The sequence below is a fragment of the Panthera uncia genome (genome assembly GCF_023721935.1).
Source record: "Panthera uncia isolate 11264 chromosome A1 unlocalized genomic scaffold, Puncia_PCG_1.0 HiC_scaffold_17, whole genome shotgun sequence".
Classification (NCBI taxonomy): domain Eukaryota; kingdom Metazoa; phylum Chordata; class Mammalia; order Carnivora; family Felidae; genus Panthera; species Panthera uncia.
The window spans coordinates 86,432,726-86,452,363 of record NW_026057577.1 but is presented as its reverse complement, the minus strand read 5'-3'; the positions used below and the strand labels follow the sequence as shown (position 1 = coordinate 86,452,363).

At 39.2% G+C, this 19,638-nt stretch overlaps 1 protein-coding gene across 3 annotated transcripts in view; it reads left to right on the top strand.

Moving 5' to 3' along the window:
* Positions 1 to 19,638, top strand: part of EPB41L4A (erythrocyte membrane protein band 4.1 like 4A) — a 263,653-nt gene that overhangs the window by 101,688 nt on the left and 142,327 nt on the right. The gene's annotated exons all lie outside the window — the stretch shown is intronic.

Sequence of the window (19,638 nt, the reverse complement as noted above, 5' to 3'; positions counted from 1 at the left end):
CATAAAAAATGATGTAATTTTAAAGTTGGGAAGCTGAGTGTTTATTGTACAGCCACCCCTTGAGCTGCTTTAGCTGCCAAAAAAAATATGTATGTCATCTTTATTTCATATCAGTTGAAAACCCCTGTGTGTTGGAACTTCAGTAAATTTTAGCAAATACTATGCTGTTATTTTCTTATTTGCTGTTATATTTCAAAAAGCTCTTTTTATTTTGAGAAAAAGATGCCTCTCAAGTATTCCTTTGTCTGTGATATGTAGGGCCATAAGAGAAATGCTCCCATAAATCCGTAACTTGAAGCAGAAGTTAGATGTGATAAACAGCAAAGTAGCTAAAAATCATCATGGTAAGATGTACTGTTAATTCAGGAGACTGCATTGTGCAAATATTATAGATAATAATGCAGTATTTTTTTTTCATAAACCAAAGTACTAATTTAGGCAATCATTGTAGATTTATGTGCCTTAAGAGAGCATCCCATGCTTTTCTTTTATTCCTGTGGGGAAATGAGTTTTGGATTGTGAGATTCCTTAAGGAATGTGTCCCTTGCACAAAATGCTTACCTTGGTCATTGTGTTGCTGTGGAGAAGGTGGGAAGAAAAGCAGGTCAGCAGTATGCCTTGTGGTTGTCATCTTCTCATGGTCTCTTGACTTCCATGCCCATTAGTGTCTCATGCCCATCCATCTTCTGATCCAGAAGAGCATCTCCTTCTCGTAGGTTTTCTGATTCCTCTGCTATCACCTCTCTGTTCTGTTCCCAAGCTTTTTGTTTTTTCCCTGGGGGCAGGGGAGAGAGGGGCAGAAGGAGGGAGGGGCAGAAGGAGGGAGGGAGGGAGGGGGGCGGGGAGAGAATATGAGAATCTTAAGCAGGTTCCATGGCAGCATGGAGCCCAACGTGGGCTGGATCCCACGACCCTGAGATCATGACCTGAGCCAAAATCAAGAGTAGGATACTCAACTGACTGAGCCACCCAGGCGCACCCCAAGCTTTTTGAACTGTCTCTTCATCTAGCACCCTGATATAATCTAGCTTATAATTATGTTTGTTTTTTTTTTTTTTCAACGTTTTTAATTTATTTTTGGGACAGAGAGAGACAGAGCATGAACGGGGGAGGGGCAGAGAGAGAGGGAGACACAGAATCGGAAACAGGCTCCAGGCTCCGAGCCATCAGCCCAGAGCCTGACGCGGGGCTCGAACTCACAGACCGCGAGATCGTGACCTGGCTGAAGTCGGATGCTTAACCGACTGCGCCACCCAGGCGCCCCTCTAGCTTATAATTATGAATTTCATATGTATCCAAACTGCTACTAGTGAGATGACAGCACTCTGAAGTTTGTGTGATCTGTAATTAACTCTTGTAACTCTTCCTCTCAAAACCTCTTGGGAAACTTTAGGTCACTTAAGCTTTTCTGTTAGTGTTAATGTAGAGGTACAACTTGGGTGCCCTCACAGGCCAGGGAGTGCAGTGGATTGATAACCTGGAGAGCTCATTCCCACACAACAGGGTAGCTGAGGGGATGCCCCAGCTGATTTTTGCCTTGTGCTTGGAGCTGCTAGAGGAGGCATTTGTACCATTTCCTGACTTCTCATATCACTATCTTCTAGTGAACAAAACATGGTCTTCCAATTTATGGCCTTTATGTTAACTGCTTAGAAGGACACAAAGATTGAGCAAGCGGCTTGTTCTGTCCCTACTTGACCCTGGACTCAGACTGGTCTCCTTCAACCTCTCTGCTTCTTGGGCTCTTATGTTTCACTTCCCAGGCTATTTCCAGTGAATTGTTCAGGAGGGAAAATAGACCCTTAAGGGGACGACATGCCAGCTGCTTGTTCCAAGACTGCTGCAATTCTGAATTACTCTGGTGTAGGAAAAATATCTTCGCATAAGAGAAAGAGTAAGAATAGTTGTAAATATTGAAATGACTTAAGTGAAATGTTTCTTGGGTCACTTTGGGGGCTTTTATGGGGCAGAGTTATAAAGTGTCATAAAACCCATACTTGGAGCAGAACTCTATAGAATATGGACTACCGACGTGTAGGGCCTTCGCAACTGTATCCTTCCACTTTTCCCACGCATTTCTGCCTCCCTCTGATCCCTGAAGAAGAGGACCTAGAGCCAAGCAAGGATGGGAAGAGGCACTGGGGGACCGAGAAGTGTTCTGTTGGGTGGAAGAGTGACTGGTCTGGTGCTTTTGGGGTGCCTCACATGGGAGAGGACAAGATCTTTTCTTGAACTTTGTATTTGGAAGTAATTTCAAACTTAAAGAAGAGTTGCAAGAACAATGAAGAGAGCTCTTATGTACCATTCAACACACAAATTCAGGTGTTAACATTTTACAGTAAAGGCTTTATCATTTTCTCTCTCATACTGAATTATTTGTAAGTTGAAAGCCTGAGACTCATCATCCCTGAATGTGTTAGTGCTTGTTACCCACAAACAAGCGCCGTCTGCTGCATAATCAGGGTACACCTGTCTCCATGTGAGGAAATGAGGTGCAATATGGCCACTGAAGCCACAGTCCCCATGTAAGTGTTGTCTCTTGTCTCTGTTTTGTCCTTTAGAGCAAAAGCATCCAATCCAGATTATTCTTTGAATTTTATTATCATGTTGTGTATCTCTCCTTCAATCTAGAGCAGTTAGTACGTTCATGACCTTATTATTTTTCAAAAGGCTGAGTATTTTGTACAACGGCTCTCAATTTGGGCTTGTCTGATGCTTCCTCATTATTAAATTCAGGTTGTTAAGTACTTTTGGCAGGAAAAATGCGAAATTAACTTTGATGGTTTGTTTAAGGCAGAAGCTGTCAGGTTTTTCCATTGTGATGTTTCTTCATCCTTTGTAGTGAATAAGTATTTTGTGGGGAGATATTCTGAGACCTGGTAACTATCCCATTCCTCTGACTTTCACCCATGTGTTTTCATATTACTGATGATTCTTCACTGAATCAGTTATACCTGTGATGATCATCATCTAATTCTGTTGTTCCTTCTGTTTATTAATTGACATTTTACTATAAGGAAGCACCTTCTCCTCTATTTATTTATTTATTCATTCATTTTTATATTTATATTAATGTGGATTCTTCTTGGTGTTATAATCCAATCCTTCCCTTTATTTTGTTGCTCACATTATTCAAGATTTGACCAGAGTCCCTTCATTTTAGCTCCTATGTTCTTTGGAAAGGTCCCCCTCATTCTTTGAGAACTCCTTTCCTTTTTTCGTACCAAAAATTATTTTGGGCTGTTTACTTTCCTGTCTCAGTCTTGAATTCATCTGTATTCTTGGTGAAGGGGGATAATAGTATTTAGAAACGAAAGATATGGATACTAGATGTGGTCATTACTGCTGAGGTATCACTACTCCCATGCCCTCTTGGCACACAGACCTAAAAGGCTGAAGTATATGTGTATAAATACCTATATTTACCTAAACATATTAAATCAGGTTCTCAAACCAGTACCTCCATGTCCAAAGCATATTCATTCTTGTTTTCTCCTTTCTCTTCTCTAACTGGAGAAACATGTCTTGTATTTTTCTCAATAAATGTACTTATTGCTTCATCCCTCAGTGTATAACCAATCTCCCAACTTGCACGGCCACTGCCCTTCTCAGCAGCTATCCTCGCCCAGATGCTTGTTTGGCTCAATCTCCAACCCCGCCATATAACCACCTTGTTCAGCCCTGATCTGCTGTCCATCTCTAATAAGTACCGAGGAAGAGGAAGGGACCTTTGTGGCTTTTCAACTGAAATTTGCAAGTACTCAAGCAAGAAGGGAAAAAAGACAGAAGTGATATCTTAGGCGCCTCTGTTAAAGAGATGAAAGCAAAAAAAATCATTCACGTGGGGCCCTGCATTTTAAGTCTGATACCACACTTGTCATTGTACTGTGGATTCACAGCAGCATGTGTGCCTCAGTTGCCATGGAGTTATCATCTGACTGAAGAAAGGTGGCCTGCTCTACTGAACATATATTGTGTTTTGTGTGAGGGAGTTTATATTTTACAGCACTTTGTTCACTTGCTTACATTTGAAGAAAAAAGGAATGGTAAGAATTTTTGTATTATATGGGTGGATTTTATACAAGACAAAAAACAAATTCCTCTTCCCAATCCTGAAAAAAATTCCAGCAAAATAAGGCCTTGATCATGATAATATATTGAAACAACACAGGAGTCTGGGAACATGTGCTGTGTCTTACCCAGAGGGAGCACCACTTAGGAAAGAAAAAAAACATTAGTACCAAATGGGAATTTCTAGTTAAGAAAATCAAATATTGGGGCGCCTGTGTGGCTCGGTTGGTGAAGCGTCCGACTTCAGCTCAGGTCACAATCTCATGGCTGGTGGGTTCGAGCCCCGCATTGGGCTCTGCATGGGCAGCATGGAGCCTGCTTGGGATTCATTCTCTCTCTCTCTCTCTCTCTCTCTCTCTCTCTCTCTCTCCTCCTCTCTCCCTCCCCTGCTCGCACGTTCCCTCTCTCAAAAAAAAAAAAAAAAAAAAAAAAGAAAACCAAATATTTATTATGATAACAATGGAGACTCTTAAGAGTTCCAGATAACAAGCTAGTGCCATGGCACTCAGGGATAAGCTTCAAGATATGCCAGAAACAAAGGTGGAAAGAGGGGCTACAGTGCAGGCAGATTGAAGGTGGGTACACAATAGCTTTTAACCAGGAGTTTTTGAGGCTCTCCTATCTAATGTACGTGTTTTACCTATCTAACCTATAATGGGATGACACAAGTAATAGAGTGTTGGGTGTATGCTTTGACCACTCTTCATGGAGATCTGCATTTCTAGGCTGAGAACAACTGAGTTTTACCATTGTTTAGTTGTATAACAGACTACCCAAAGTTGAGTGGCTTGAAGCAATAGCCACTTTAGTATGTCTCATGTTTTGTAGGTCAGGACATTGAGCAAGGCTTGGCTGGACAATTTTTCTCCTTATGGTGTTGACTGGGGACACTTGTTGGTATTGACCAGGCAGTTGTGCTGTTCTGGACGTCTTTGTTCACAGGCCTGGGGTCTTGGCAGGACATCAAAAGGTGGGCCCAGCTGAACCCCACTCCTTCTTTGATAGTCTCAGGATCTTGCCACATGGTCTCTTGATCTGGGTGGTTAGACTTCTTTCATGGTTGTCAAGAGTTCCAAGACACCAGTGAGGAAGCAGTCAGTTTTAAAAGCTACCTTGGAACTGGCTTAGCAACACTTGCACAATACCGTATCAGTGAAAGTGGTCATAGGCTAGGCCAGAATGAAGGAGCAGAATTAGACCTGCCTCTTGATGGAAAGAGAGTCAACAAGTTGGCAGCAATCTTCACTGCACCATATTTGGAAAAAACTGAGCATGAGATGGACAGGTTTTTAAAAGCTAACCCTTCTTTCTATACAAAATATTGTTAATAATTGTTAATAATGAACATAGTACATTTAAAGTTTTGAAACAGTCTTTTCATCATTCAAATTAAAGTTTAAATGATTATATCTTAAATGAGGGATTATATTTATAAAACCCAGATCTTTGGCTTAACACATGTTCTCCTGTTCTATAAAGTTTATGAGCTTAAAAGTAATCACTTAAATGTCCTAAATCAAGGTTATTAATGAATCCTCAAGGTTTTCCTTTTGAAGATATATAATCCATTTTTCTTAAAGAAAAAAAAAAAGACGTTGGTTGTGAAATGTCTTATATTGCCCAGTGTTTCACTGTTGAGTTTACTCTTTGACCTGTAATAAATAGACTAGATTGACAGTTTTCATTCACTTTAGGGTTCTCTTTATTAACTGTGAATTTTTTTTAGCTCAAACGTTAAATTTCAAATCATATTTACAGAAGAATTGCGAAGAGTAAGAGATTTTCTGAACACCCTTCACTCAGTTTCCCCTGATGTCAGTATCTTAATCATCTTATATTTGTCAAAACCAGGAAATCATACAGTCAATACACTGTATACAGTACTAGTAACTAAACTGTGGATTGTTTTTGGATTTCAAGTTTTTCCACTAATGTCCTCTTTTTGGTTCTAGCATCTATTTCAGGATACCACAGCGTATTTAGAAAGATTAATTTTTGAAATTCATAACATTCATGAATTTGAAACCTATAGAAGGTGTCCAAGACATAAAGGAGAAAGATAAAAATCTAACTTGTGTTACAGGCATTTCTGCTTATTGGGACTTAATTTTTTTTAATGCAAATTTGATGAATCTAAAAACTATGCTTTATGTTAGGTTTGAAATAGCTCTCCACTCTGGGAATTCGGATTTCTGTTGGCAAAGAATGCTGCTATTATTTGATCTGTGAACTTCCTTGTAGACTGCTTGTTTTTTCTTTTGGTTTTATTACAAGATTTTTGTGAACTCCTGTTCCAACAAAATTTATAAGAAACTAAGAAGGAAATGTTTGTTCAGTGGCAATTATGTGGCATTGGTTCTATTCCTAGAACTTCAGGGAACTAGCCCTGTGACCTGTGGGCACCTCACTCATCTCTTGGGTCCCAGTTTCCTCATCTGCAAGCCTGTATCTCCCGATATATAAGAATCAAGAGCACAGTCTGTTTTACAGCACAATCTATGTGTCATCAAGAATGCATCCTTTATTACAGTATGTACCTGTTTCCAAGATTTTTTTGTCTCAGGATTTCTTTACATGCTTTATTTTTTTTTAGTTTTTATTTATTTTTAAAATTTATTTTGAGAGAGAGAGCGAGCGAGCATGCATGGGGTGGGGGGTGAGGGGAAGAGAGAGAGGAAGAGAGGGATAATCTCAAGCAGGCTTCACCTTGTCAGTGCAAAGCCCTATGAGGGGCTCCATCCCACAAACTGTGAGATCATGACCTGAGCTGAAACCAAGAGTCAGACCCTTAACTGACTGAGCCGCCCAGGTTCCCCACCTTACATGCTTTAAAATTACTGAGGACCTGAAAGAACTTTGTCTATGAGGGTTATCTCTATGTATATTTACTGTATTGTAAGTTAAAACCGATAAATTAAGAACTAATTCATTTAAAAGAAACTCATCACATGTTAGTGTAAATAATGTTTTTATGAAAATGGTTGTATTTTCCAAAACAAGACAATTTTAGGTGAGAAGAGAGTGACATTGTTCTTAGATTTTTGCATTCTTTAATATCTATTTTTAAATTTTTAAATTTATTTTTTCTTTGTTTTTAAAGCTTATTTATTTTGAGAGAGAAAGAGGGAGGGAGGGAGAGGGAGAGGGAGAGAGAGAATGTGAGCCAGGGAGGGGCAGAGAAAGAGGGAGAGAGATAATCCCAAGCTGTTAGCACAGAGCTCAACATGGGACTCCATCTCATGAATCATGAGATCATGACCTGAGCCTACATCAGGAGTCTGACACTTAGCAGAGCCACCCAGGTGCCCCTATTTGCTTTTTTAAATATCTAGTTTAATAGAAGACAGCTGCTTCTCATATCTGCCTTATACATTGTTGCAAGATCATATGCCGTGTAATCTCTAGAAAATTGTATACTTGAGAGAGCAAAACTGATAAATAACAAATTACTGGCAATACAGGTTTGACTCATGGACTGCTGGAAAGGTCTCTAAGTCTTCGCAGGGATCCTCAGGCCACACTTTGAGAACCTGGGGTGTAAGAGAATGAACAGAGATTTTTGAGTCTGATATTCCTGGATTGGAATCCTGCCTTTACCATTTATTTCTGTGTGAAATATAAAAAAATTTCTGTGTGAAATAGCCAAACCGCTTATCCTCTCCCAACATCTGTAATCTCATTTGTAAAATGGGAACAAATGCCAAGTTCACACAGCTCTTGTGGAGGGGATGAAATGAAACTAAGTGTATGAAAGCATTTACCATGTTCTGTAAATGTCGATGCTCAAGATTTACTCTCTTTCCTTAAAGATGAGTTGAGCAGAAGAAAAACATCATAAAGAATATAATAGGTTTAGAGAGGAAAATCAGGGAGTGAGATGTGGTAGTTTGTCAGCAAAGATGGCCACCAGTAATTCTTTCAATCACTCCCTATGTGCTCATGTTACTCCTCTTATCAAGAGATGGAGTGTGGTTCTCTTCTTTCTCCATCTGGGCTGACCCTATGACTGACCCTATGACTTGACTGATAGAGTGTAGCATGACTGATGCTTTGCTGGGTCTGGGCCTGAAGAAACTTGGCAGCTTCTGCTCTTGCTTTCTCGGAGCCCTCAGTCATCACGGAAAGTCAGACTATACTTCTGAGGCGAGAGGCCCGAAGTTAGGAGAGACACTGAGGAGAAGGACAGAGACCAAGCCAGCCTCCAGCCATTGCTCAGCCCAGCTGAGGTATCAATATGTGAATGAAGCCATCATGGGTTCTGGAGCCCAAGTGAACCTCTCCAGCCAACACCAGATGGAACAGACACTAGCTTTCCCTTCTGAGCCCTGCCCGAATTGCAGAATCATGAGCAAATTCTTGCATGAAGCCACTAAGTTTTGAGGTGATTTGCTACACAGTAATAGATGGCTAAAATGTTAGATAAGTATGAGAAGAAGTTAATCAGTATGAACACACATATGAAAAATAGCACTTTGAAAAACATTTTACTTAAAATAAATTTTTTTAATGTTTATTTATTTTTGAGAGAGAGAGAGAGAGAGAGAGAGAGAGCAAGCGAGCACAAGTGGGGGAAGGACACAGAATCCAAAGCAGGCTCCAGGCTTTGAGCTGTCAGCACAGAGCGCGAAGCGGGGCTCGAACCCATGAACTGTGAGTTCATGACCTGAGCCAAAGTCAGATGCTTAACTGACTGAACCACCCAGGGGCCTCAAACATTTTACTTAAAAAAAAAATTTTGTATGTTTATTTATATGAGAGAGAGAGAGAGAGAGAGAGAGAGAGAGAGAGAGAGCATGTGTGTGTGTGTGTATGTATGTGTGTGTGAGTGAGTGGGGGAGGGACAGAGAGAGATGGAGACAGAACCCGAAGCAGGCTCCAGGCTCTGAGCTGTCAGCACAGAGCCTGACACGGGGCTAGAACTCATGAGTCATGAAATCATAACCTGAGCCAAAGTCAGATGCTTAAGCAACTGAGCAACCCAGGCGTCCCCAAACATTTCATTGTTTTTTTTTTTTAATGTTTACTTATTTAGTTTTGAGAGAGGGAGTGCACAAGTGGGGCAAGGGCAGAGAGATAGAGGGAGACACAGAATCCGAAGCAGACTCTGGGCTTTGAACTGTCAGTACAGGACCCGATCTAACTCATGAACCATGAAATCACCACCTGAGCCATGAAATCACCACCTGAGCTGAACTGACTTAACTGACTGAGCCACCCAGGTGCCCCAAACATTTTGCTTTTTTAAAAAAATGACTAAATGGTTTTTTTTTGTTTGTTTGTTTCTTTTTAGTTGCCTGGGTGGCTCAGTCGGTTGAGTGTCCAACTCTTGGTTTCAACTCAGGTCATCACCTCATGGTTGGTGAGATTGAGCCCTGCACCAGGCTCTGTGCTGACGGCACGGAGCCTCCTTGGGATTCTCTCTGACCTTTTCCCACTTGTGCACATGCTCTCTCTCAAAAATAAATAAGCTTAAAATAAAGTGTTTTATTTATATATTCCTCACCTAGAGGATGAAGGTAATGTAGTAAAAAACCAGCAGATGGTTGTTAACAATACTTGGTCTGAGAAGAAATTACCATTGGTGCCTGAGGAATCTCTACTCTGTGCCTCTATTTTGCCTTATCCTAACAGGCCTGTGCTAAAAATGTTTACCGTCATTTTTGTTTTCTCACAGAACTTGGAATCTATTATGTTAAAGACACTAAATAAGAAATAGTGAATTTTTAAAGGCATAACATTAAAGAATTTTTTAACGGGTTCATTCCTCCTTTGTGAAGGAGTAAACTCAAATGTAATAGTTATCATTCTGTGCAGCTGGTAAAAACCTGCCTTTCTGGTTTGTAATGTCACGTTAATCTGTAAAGGTGTTATTACTCATTCGAAGAATTCTTTGTTCTGGTTGAAAGCTTCCCTGATGGTATTTTCAAATAAACTTGTCCTATTTGGGATTCTTTCTCAAGATTATAAGCCTTTTGTAGCTCTGTTCTTGCCATAATGCTGCTAGTGTGTCAGTAATAAAAGTAATTCTATCTCTATTTGCTGAGATTTAAGTGGCATCTAATTCACAATCCAGAAATATGTCACAGGCATTTACTGTCATTTGAAAAGTAAATTAATATCTTGTAACATTAAATGAAAATTTTCTGAATGAAGTTGGAAAAGTCAGATGCTTCTTTTCTTCCTACTGTCTCCTTTCCAATCTCTTCTGATTTCCTTATGTTAAAAAACAAAAATCCTGTCAGATTTTATCGCATAAAGAAAATTATATATCTCTATATAACTTTTATATATTACAACTTACTATAAGACCACTGTATTTTTTCAGATCTTACAGATTTCAGATATAAGACTTATTTCTTGGGGTGCGTGGGTGGCTCAGTGGTTAAGCATCTGATTTTGGCTCAGGTCATGACCTCATGGTTTGTGAGTTGGAGCCCCGCATCAGGCTCTGTGCTGACAGCTCAGAGCCTGGAGCCTGCTTTGGATTCTGTGTTTCCCTTTCTCTCTGCCCATCCCCTGCTCGGACTCTGTCTCTCTCTCAAAAATAAACATGAGAAAAAATTTTTTTAAAGACTTATTACTTAAATGCTGTTTAGAGTCCATTGAGTTTGTTGGAATTACATAACACTGAAACAAATGTTTAAGTAAAAGTAAACTGTGTAGCTTTGACTCGGTATACTGAGGTCAGGATAAATGAATCCATCCATCTTTCTTTTTGCTTTCATCGCTCTGACTGGTCAGGAAAATGGAAATCTTGACAACGGACAGGAATCGAGGTTTAATTCACAGGCTACCATATTTCCAGTATTGCATCTCTCTCTACCTTGTTTGCTGGCTCTTGGTATTCAGAGAATTTTTAGGGAGTTCTTACCATGTGTAAATTATTGAACTGCATGGAAAGGAAGTGGTGTATGCTCCTTAACACCTGCTTTCAAAATGTCTAAATATTAGTAGAAAAGTTAAGAGAAGTATATAATAGCTTCAATAAAGAAAATAGTGTTAAGTCTCAGAGGCAGGCAAAAATAAGAGGTTGAGTGGAGGCAGAGGTCATAATGAGGTTGAGGAGATAAGGACAGGCTTCATGGAGAAGGTGGCATTTGAACTGGATCTTGAAGGATTAAGTGGGGTTTTGATGGTGCCAGAGCAAGAACGGTATCCTGTATAGAGAACAGCTCAGGCAAGCCAACGCCCGAGGAGCCCTCAGGAATTCCTTTCCTGAGAATTGTGTTGCCACACAGCTCATTCTCTCAAGTCTCGCTAGTGGAGAGCCATTGTAGGTAGAAGACAACATTGTAACTTACTCATCTTTTTAAACGTACTTGGACATACTGCTAAGTGCTATGATTGCAGTTATATCTTATTTTCTAGCCTCTTGATGATTTCCTCATTTTGGTAGAGATTTTTCCCAGAAATGGTCAGAAAAAACTGATTTTGCTAAACACAATCCCATTCTTAACCCCCTCCTCTTTTTTTTTTTCTTTTGCCGAGTACTGAAAGAAGTAAAGCTAAAAATTTTTTTCCTTAAACGTAAACTAACCATCTGACTTAGAAGTGAAGTCCCCAGTGCTTCAGCATTTTAAGGACTCGGGGACATGTAGCCTCCATGCTGGTATATCATGGCCCGTAATGATAAGGGTTCCCTGCCCAAAGAGCTTAGGAAAATTTCAGATTAAAAAGTCTTATAGTAACTTTTTTGGGGGTAAATAGGGAGCATGAATTATTTATCTGTAAATATGGTCAACAAATTGACAGCTAAACACCATACCCCTATTTTGTCTGTGTGTATTTTCCTTAGCGCCTCACAGTGCATGAACCAAATCCACAAAACAACTATCTCTGTGAGAAAAAAAAAAAAAGTAATGAATGACTAGTTTCTACTTGGCATATTTTTTCTTTGAAAAAATATTTTAATGCAAGTAAAATGTGTGCATCGTAACTACTCAAATATGTAAAAAAGCTGATGATGATCAAGTCCTTCCTTGTCTCACTTTCTAGAAATTTCTATCACTCCATGTTCCCATGACTTCTTCAGGGTTCTGATAGGGCAACCAACCGCTTACCCCATGGAGGTTCTTTGTATTATATTCTGGATGCATCTTTTTTTCTGGCATTTGTTAGCATGCTTTTTCCATCTTCTGGAAATTAATCATTTGCTGACATGTAATGGGTACTCAGTAGATATTTGAAGTCCTATGCTTCTTTCATAATATCCTTGATGGTATGTACTCATTCTTTTCTAGTAATAAATCCTGCACCTGGCCTGTTCCTGGCCCAGTGTACTTCTAGGTCTTACTTTGGCTCTCATGTCCATTCTCTGTCAGTTCTCAGTTTCTTTATTCAAGAATGATTGCTTCTGAACTTGAAGACTACCAATCTGAACTGCAAAATACAACCCACAGGCAATCTCTGAAGAATCCACATGAAAAGTGCAATTATCCCTAAGAGCAGGAGGCATAAATAATGGAATACAAATTGAAACAGGGTGACAGGGGACAGTGGACAGGGTGATTGGAAGGACTCAGGGCAGGACTGGCAGAAATGTGAGCTGGTGATGCATACCCCCTACCCTAGTAGCTAATTGACTGCTAGCTCGCACGCTTTTTGAGTCTTGTCATATTACGGTATGAGAGATGAGAAGTTAAGAGGTTTTCACGTACGTGTGTGCTTGAGGTAGTAACAGAAATATAATATCTTTGAGGCTCATCTGCCTCTGCTCCATGTTTACAGGTAGACATACAACATACAGAAATCTGTAGAAGGAATCATGGGATAACGTGTTTGTTCTTAGGTCAGCTCTGGATTCATTGTGTAACACTGCCTATTTTCCTTGTGGTTTCTCTGTAGAGGATGACAAAGAGCTAAAGGATGATATTTGTAAAGAATTCTAAGCACCAGATTCTATAAATACAAAACCGTTACAGTTCTGGTATTTTTGGAGTGATAGTTTTGGAAAATGGTGATTCCTTCTGTGCATGAAACTTCTGCTATTTCCATATACTTTCCGAATTGCTAAGCAGGTTTTCCAAGCATGCTTTTGTGTATATTCTCCATTAGCAGACTATTATTTATGCTTTAATAATAGATCATGTGTATGAAAAAGCTAACATTTATCATGGAATGTTAGTTTCCATACAGGCATAAAGACAGCCTTGGTTTATATATATTTATGTATATGTACATGTATTTTCTCTAAAAACTCTGCCCCATTTCCGTGCTGTGATCTCAAGCATAATTCGTTCCTCTTCTGTTCTCGAAGCCCTTCTTCACCTGCTTGGGATTGAGGATATAGGGGGAGTTGTGTGCTTCTGCTTGCTCTAGTGACTCTGTCCATGTCCAGAGAGAACAAAGGATCCAGAGGAGACATTAGATCAAGATGGAACACTAGGTTTGTATGTTGGCCTTCCAGAAATATTTTGAAGAGGACAGATAATGTGCGCATTTTCCACAGCAGCCTGGAAAATAAAGAAGGCGGATCTCAGTCAGCCAGAAATTACAAAACAACAAAACAAAACAAAACAAAATTCCTGAAGCAAAAGGCAATGTGAAACAACTGTAGATGAAAACTGGAGCCCAGAACATGGCAGGAGGACTATGGGAGGGAGATGATAATGGAAGAAAGGTTGCTTCATGCTTAGCAATTGTGGCTGTATTGGGATTAGGAGAAGATGCAAGCAACCATGAGAGTGATGCCACAGAGGAGGTGAGATAACCAGTGTCTTTGCAGTGATTTCCTTTCCTGGTCGCTTAGAGTTAACTACTACTGTTGGCAACCAGGAAATCTGCCTGTTATGCTTCTGTTCCTACGATAAACTGTTGGTGTTCACGATATTTTTAGGTACGATTTGACCCAATTTTCTGTACTCTGAGGATTTTTATTGAGGACCCTGACATGGCTCTTAGGTCCAAATGTACATAATCGGTGTTCCCATGGGGCAAGGGAAGGGACGCTGGTGGATTGCCTGGCTGCTCCTATTTAGTACTTCAAGAATGCTGGGAAACCTGGCATGGGAATCAGTCACCACTGCTCCTCATCCCATTTGATTTCACTTCCGGGTGCCTCTGCTATGGGACACCCTACCACTGGGAGCCACTGCCATGAATGAATTTTCAATTCTTTGTCTTTGCGTTACTTGCTCAGAAGTCAGAGTCCTTGGCTGAAACCAGGTCATGTGCTGTGGCTCAGCTGCCAGGAGTTGTGGTACGGAGTCTATTTCCTGCCTCTACCAAGACTCACATCGTGCAGGAGTCTTTTCAAATAGGGAGGGGTTTGGTATTATATACCTACAACAAAAGAACTATACTGGGAAATTATTTATTAAGAATATTTGACATTAGGGGCGCCTGGGTGGCTTGGTCGGTTAAGCGTCCGACTTCGGCTCAGGTCATGATCTCACGGTCCGTGAGTTCGAGCCCCGCGTCGGGCTCTGTGCTGACAGCTCAGAGCCTGGAGCCTGTTTCAGATTCTGTGTCTCCCTCTCTCTCTGCCCCTCCCCTGTTCATGCTCTGTCTCTCTCTGTCTCAAAAATAAATAAATGTTAAAAAAAAATTAAAAAAAAAGAATATTTGACATTAGAACTTTTAATGTAACTCCTAGATGATTACATGATTTTTGTCCTTTCAGATTTCCATAAATGACATGATAAAATTATCACTCATTTTTAATTAAAAATCAAGACAAAACAAAACACAAACAAAAAGACCAGAAATCAGGAATAAAAGGAACCTTCTATTTGATAAAGGGTATCTACAAGGGCTATGTAGCACAAGTATACTTAGTAATGAAATTTTAGAAGCAATTGCATTAAAGTCAGGAAGAAGATTGGGATTATTGTTCTCACAACTATCAGTTATCCTTCTATTGAGGCCCCAGCTAATGCAGTAAGAAAAAGAAAGAAGTATGGAGGAGGAATTTTGAAAAGAAGGAACTAGAACACTTACTATTTGTAGTAAATGTTACCTAAAAAGATTCCATAGACAATTCTTTTCACTGATACATGTTTAGCAAGATGGCTGTGAAATAGACCAATAAGAAGAATTATTTGCTTGGCTATTGATTATATATTAGAAATCAGAAAGTATAGTGTAACAACAATAAAACTAAAAAATAGATAAGAATACGCCCATGTTAGTTCCATTGCTGCATAACAAATTTCTAAAAGTTAGTAGCTTAAGTATATACCATTTATTATCTCATGATTTTGTAGGTCATAAATCCAGGATAGCATGGCTGGGTTCTGTGCTTGATCTCAGAAGGCTAAAATCAAGGTGTTGGTTGGCTGGGCACTAGTATGAAGGCTCTGGGGCAGAATCTGCTTCCAAACTCAGGTTATTAGCTAAAGCCAGTTCTTGTGGCTGTAATACTCAGGTTCCCATTTTATTACTTGGGTCCTACTCTAAGCAGCTTGAGGCTGCTAACATTTCTGTCTTAGGTGCTCCCTCTGTCTTTCAATTGGCAAGGACCTGTGGAGTTTTTCTTCTGCTTTGAAAAATCTTTGACTTACTTCCCTTATGCCTTAGTCTTTTGCTGGAGAAAGTGCTTTGCTTGTTAGAGTGCATGTGGTTAGGTCAGATCCCCTCTAATGATCTCTTGATATTAAGGCCAACTGTGACCTATAACATAACACAGTTATAGTAATGACAGTTTATTTTACCAGATCCAGGGATTAGAACAGGATTTATTTTTAGGGGGAGAGGGGCACTTTATAAACTCTGTTTGCCACAGTGCCTGAGTAGAATTTTATAATACCAACATGAAAACAAGTATAAAACTTCCTTGAAGGGCATAAAATAAAACCATATAGGTTTCACTTTTTTTCACTCCCCAAGTCATCTAGTCTGTCAATTCAATTTAATTCCATGCAAACCCCCCTACAGAATTGTTTATTAAATTAGCAAGCTGAACATCATCCTTAATGGGGAACAACTGAGAGCTTTTTCCCTAAGGTCAGGAACAAGACAAGGATGTCTACTCACACCTTTTTATTCAGCATAGTACTGGAAGTCCTAGCCACAGCAATCAGACAACAAAAAGAAATCCAAATCGGTAAGGAAGAAGTGAAAGTTTCACTATTGGCAGATGATGTGATACTATATATAGAAAACCCTAAAGAGTCCACCAAAAAAACCTGCTAGAACTGATAAATGAATTTAGTAAAGCCATAGGACATAAAATCAGTGTACAGAAATATGTTGCATTTCTGTGCACTAATAATGAAGCAGCAGAAAGAGAAATTAAGAAAAAAAATTTTAATTGCACCCAAAATAAGATATCTAGGAATAAACCTAACTAAAGAGGTAAAAGACCTATAGTCTGAAAACTATAAAACACTGGTGAAAGAAGTTGAAGGTGACACAAGGAAATGGAAAGACATTCCACGCTCATGGATTGGAAGAACAAATATTGTTAACATGTCCATACTACCCAAAGCAGTCTACACATTTAATTCAATCCCTATCAAAATACCAACAGCATTTTTTACAGAACTAGAACAAAGAATCCTAAAATTTGTATGGAACCACAAAAGACCCTGAATAGTCAAAGCAATCTTGAAAAAGCAAAGCAAGGCAAAGCTGGAGGCATCACAATTCTGGACCTCAAGTTATATTATAAAGCTATAGTAATCTAAACAGTACGGTACTGGCACAAAAATAGACACATAGATCAGTGGAACAGAATAGAAATTCCAGAAATCGACCCATAATTATATGGCCAGTTAATCTTCAGTAAAGCAGGAAAGAATATGCAATGAGCAAAAGACAGTCTCTTCAGCAAATGGTGTTGGGAAAATTAGAAACGTGCAAATGAATGAAACTGGACCACTTTCTTAAACCATGCATAAAAGTAAACTCAAAATTGATGAAAGACCTAAATGTGAGACCAAAAACTATCAAAATCTTAGAGGAGAGCACAGGTAGTAACAACTGACAACCACTGTAGCAGCTTCTTTCTAGGTACATCTTCTCAGGCAAGGGAAACAAAAGCAAAAATAATCTATTGGGACTTCATCAAAATAAAAAGCTTCTGCACAGTGAAGGAAACAGTCAACAAAACTAAAAGGCAACCTATGCCTTTGGGAGAGAATGGGAGAAGGTATTTGCAAATGACATATCTGATAAAGGGTTAGTATCCAAAATATATAAATAACTTACACAACTCCAGCAAAGCAATTCAGTTAAAAAATAGAAGACATGAACACCATTTCTCTGAAGAATACATATAGATGGCCAACAGACACATCAGGGGAATATAAATCAAAATTACAATCAGATACCACCTCACACCTGTGAGCATGGCTAAAATAAAATACATAAGAAACAACAGGTATTGGCGAGGGTATGGAGGAAGGGGAACTCCCTTGCACTATTGGTAAAGATGCAAACTGGCGCAGCCACTGTGGAAAACAGTATAGAGGTTCCTCAAAAAGTTAAAAATAGAACTACTCTATGATGCAGCAATCACACTTCTGGGTATTTACCCAAAGAATACAAAAACACTAATTCAGAGGGATACATGCACCCCTCTGTTTATAACATCATTATTTACAACAGCCAAACTATGGAAACAGCCCATGTGTCCATCAATTGATGAATGGATAAAGAACACACCCACACCCACACCCACACCCACACCCACACACACACACACACACACACACACACACACTGCAATATTACTCAACCACGAAAAGAATGTAATTTTGCCATTTGTAACAACATGGATGGAGCTAGATAGTATTATGCTAAGTGAAATAAAAGAAAGACAAATACTATATGATTTCACTCATGTGTGGAATCTAAGAAACAAACCAGCAAAGGAAGAAAATAAGAAAATCAAGAAATAGACTCAATCAGGGGCACCTGGGTGGCTAATCAATCAAGTGTTTGACTCTTGATTTTAGCTCAGGTCACGATCTCACAGTTCTGTGGGATCAAGCCCCGTGTTGGGCTCTCTGCAGATGGTGCAGAGCCTACTTGGAATTCTCTCTCTCCCTCTCTGTCTGCCCCTCCTCTGCTCACTTTTGTGCATGCTCTCTCTCTCTCAAAATAAACATTAAAAAAAAAAAAAAAAAGAAACAGACTCAATTATAGAGAACAAACTGAGGGTTATCAGAGGGGAGGTGGGGGTGGGTGGGTGAAATAGGTGATGGGGATTAAGGAGTACACTGCTCATGATGAGCATCAGGTGATATGGAACTGTTGGATTACTATATTGTCTACTTGAAAGGAGTTTAACACTGTATGTTAACTACTGGAATTAAAATAAAAACTTAAAAAATAATTAGCAATCTGGTTCTAAACTTCCTCCAGTAGAGAAAAATGTATAAGAATTTGCAAAGACAGTTTGGAAAAGAATGATGGATACCAATACATTACATTAAAATTGAAGTCATTAAAATCATTGAGGATTGGTTAAGGAATAATCCATGGGATAGAATAAGGGCTACTTTAGTAGATGATGAAGTTTTTATCATATCAAAAAAGTAATCATGACCTATTCAGTAAATAGTGGTGCTGTTGTCTATCCATTTGGAAACAAAATTAGGCCCTTATCCCAAGCACAAAAATAATTTCCAGACAGAATGAAGAACTAAATATACAAAGTAAGGAGAATTTGCTCATATACCTCGGGTTAGAGCAGGCCTAACCCAAATGCTAGAAAATGCAATTGGTTAGTAAGCAGATGATGGAACACTTGCTTTTGTAAGTATATGGAAAATGCAAATTAGAACAGTTACCCTCTCCCCTGTTTTGCTCAATCAGATGGGGAAAATTTTGCTCAGCCAAATGTTGGCAAAGGGGAAACATACTTCCATTGAAGTAGTTGTAATGGTCTTTTTGGCAGTGTCCATTGTAATGTTAAGTATGTGTATCCTTAGAAAGAGTAATTTTGCTTCCAGATTTGTACCCTAAACACCTAAGTACATGAGCACAAAGAATCATTTACTGGATGTGGCATTGTTATTATTGGAGAACATGTCCCAAACCAAAGATCCATCATGGAAGTGCTTTTGTTTATAAATCATCCAATGGATTTTGAAAAAGACACCAATTAAGTTTAATGAAGGTAATTTAGAGGAAAACAAAAATACCTATGGGTTTTGTAACAAGAGCTCTTTTCTCCCAGTGGGTACTTTTATCACCTCTTATCATCCATTTTATAATACATTTAAGCAAAACATTTCCCTTACATTACAGATTCATTTTCTAAGAGCAGTGCAGTTTTGAGTACCCTCCATATATGAGCAAGCACAGAATGGTAATTCTCTGGGGAAAAATTCAACTGAACAAAGCCTTACTTCCTTAACACAATGTGTCACTTCTTGGGGATTTCTCTTAACTACCCTGTTGTACCTGCCAATGAGGGGCAAAAGAAAGGAAAAGTCTGTATCTGTACAGAGAGCACTGAAATGGATTATTTTCAAGATTAATGTCATATGTGGAGTAGTGCTTGCTGATTAAATGTTTACCTTATATGTGTGATAATTGCTATTTAATATTTTAGATCTTAATATATTAGATCTTACAAAGCAGCCAGGGGAAATGTTCTCTTTACATCTGTGCTCATAT